Below are 2,439 nucleotides of genomic sequence, written 5' to 3'. Positions count from 1 at the left end.
CCCCCCCCCCCCCCCCCCCCTCCCCCCCCAGTGTCCACTGCGTGCTTTACACACAAGTCTAGCGGCCGTAAACTGATATTAGGGATAATATTGAAGATCTAGAGTTGTGTGGAAATGGAAATACTAATGTCACAGGCAAAGGAGACCGAAAGAACTGAGGAACAGGGAGACCAGGGCCAGTCTGGTGTAGAGTCTCAGGTAAGGACCACGGAGACCAGGGACAGTCAGGTGAGTCTCAGGTAAGGAAGAGGAAGACCAGGGACAGTCAGGTGAGTCCCAGGTAAGGACCAGGGAGACCAGGGACAGTCAGGTGAGTCCCAGGTAAGGACCAGGGAGACCAGGGACAGTCAGGAGTAGAGTATCAGGGAAGGACCAGGGAGACCAGGGACAGTCAGGTGAGTCTCAGGTAAGGACCAGGGAGACCAGGGACAGTCAGGTGAGTCCCAGGTAAGGACCAGGGAGACCAGGGACAGTCAGGAGTAGAGTCTCAGGGAAGGACCAGGGAGACCAGGGACAGTCAGGTGAGTCTCAGGTAAGGACCAGGGAGACCAGGGACAGTCAGGGGAGTCTCAGGTAAGGACCAGGGAGACCAGGGACAGTCAGGGGAGTCTCAAGTAAGTGTGTTGAGCTTAGTTCATATTTCTGGAGGTGTGTTGCTGTCAGGGTGAGCAGACGATCTTGGCTCAATAGTTTACATTGTGATCAGCTAATTTAACCAGTGTACAAAAGCATTGTATTTATTTTATATGGGGACACTTTTTCAAAATAAGTCATATTATGTTTCACGGTATTGTTGCGGCTGGATTGTAAACTTTAAAATAAATTAAAGAAGAATTTTTGGGTCAATACAGTCAGCTTTTTAACTGAAGGATAACGGTCCAGTCTCCATGCTCCACTAATGATAGTATTAAGGCTTTCCTCTGTGAACTCACATCCTCTACTACTATAATTGTGGTTGTATTATTTGTGTACCCTTCAAAAATTGCTCTTCAGAAATTAAGTATTCATTGTCCCCCCCAAATGTTAGATGAAATTTACGTCCATGTGTATTAGTGACACTGTGAAGGACCCCAATAATTCATCCAAAGCTTTTTCAAAGCTTTTTTGTCAAGAATAATCAAAACGTTCCCAACTGGAAAGAAAATCATCCAGCCACGTTCCTTTCATTCCATTAAAGATTCTGTCATCTTTCATATTGCCTGCCAGCCAGGACAAATATTTTGGAAGATTTTACGTGTAATCATTGCTCTGCACCCAAAGGTGAAGTGCAAAAAGCAGTGGAAGATGAAATTCACAATTTTTCAATATCCTCCTTTTCATTTTCAGAACTTTGTGTTGGGAGTCTGTTATCGTTGCCCTTAGAAGCCCGGGGTTGCCTTGTTTGTGTAAATGCTTTTGTCTTTGATTGACAGCTCATTCTAATGGGGCACTGGGTAGAATAATAATGCTATGTTGACAACACTGGTGCTACCTTTGAAATCATGGTAATGCCAACTGGCATTGCGGGTACACTCCTTGAACACCAGGGAATTGTCAAAATACCCACAGCTTGATCAGCTGAAGGTTTTCTTACTTTTATGCACACTCAGCAGCCACTTTAATGGCTACACCTTGCTTGTTCCAGGTTGGACCCGTTTTGCCTTCAGAACAGCCTTAATTCTTCAATGGCATAGATTCAACAAGTTGCTGGTGGTGCTCATGTTCAAGAAACCCGTTAGAGATGATTGGAGCTCTGTTCCATGCTGCGTTATCCTGCTGAAAGTAGAGGGAGGGGTCACTGGATATTTTTTTCAGGTCTTTTTCTGTAAACCCTAGTGATGGTTGTGTGTGTAGTAGATTAGCAGTATCTGAAATACTCAAACCAGACCGTCCGACACTAACAACGATGCTACATTCAAAGTCACATGAATCACCTTTATTCTCCGTTCTGATGCTCGGTTTAAACTTCAGCGGATCGTCCTGACCATCGCTACATGTCCTAAATGCATTGAATTTCTGTCATGTGATTGCCTTACACGATGTTTGCGTGAACTAACAATTAGCCTATAACAACGTCGTTTCACTTTGAGATTGCTCCTGTGCTGCAGAAAATTCCGCTGGATGTTTCTCATTTTTGGCCGGTAGTCCGTTGCCTTCCACATACTTTGTGTTGGTATTCTAACCTCTAGTGGATTTCTGAGGACTATGGTTACATGGTCCTCGGAAATAATAGTAATAATAATAATAGGGTAAATCCAGCAGCTAGCAAGACTGTCTGTCCAATCGGAAGCTCTTCCCAGGTGATGGCTGAGTGTGCAGCCTCCAACTGAGCTTGAAGACGTAGATGTGACGTGAGCAACCTGTCTGAAAGTTGGAAGTCTGCTGGTAGCCGTGCAAGAGAAATCTCAATCATTCCCAATCAGCAGAGACGGAGAGGTAGGTACATGTTAGGAGATAACA

The sequence above is a fragment of the Etheostoma cragini genome, chromosome 3 (genome assembly GCF_013103735.1).
Source record: "Etheostoma cragini isolate CJK2018 chromosome 3, CSU_Ecrag_1.0, whole genome shotgun sequence".
NCBI classification, from domain to species: Eukaryota; Metazoa; Chordata; class Actinopteri; order Perciformes; family Percidae; genus Etheostoma; species Etheostoma cragini.
Note: the sequence above shows the minus strand (reverse complement) of the source record.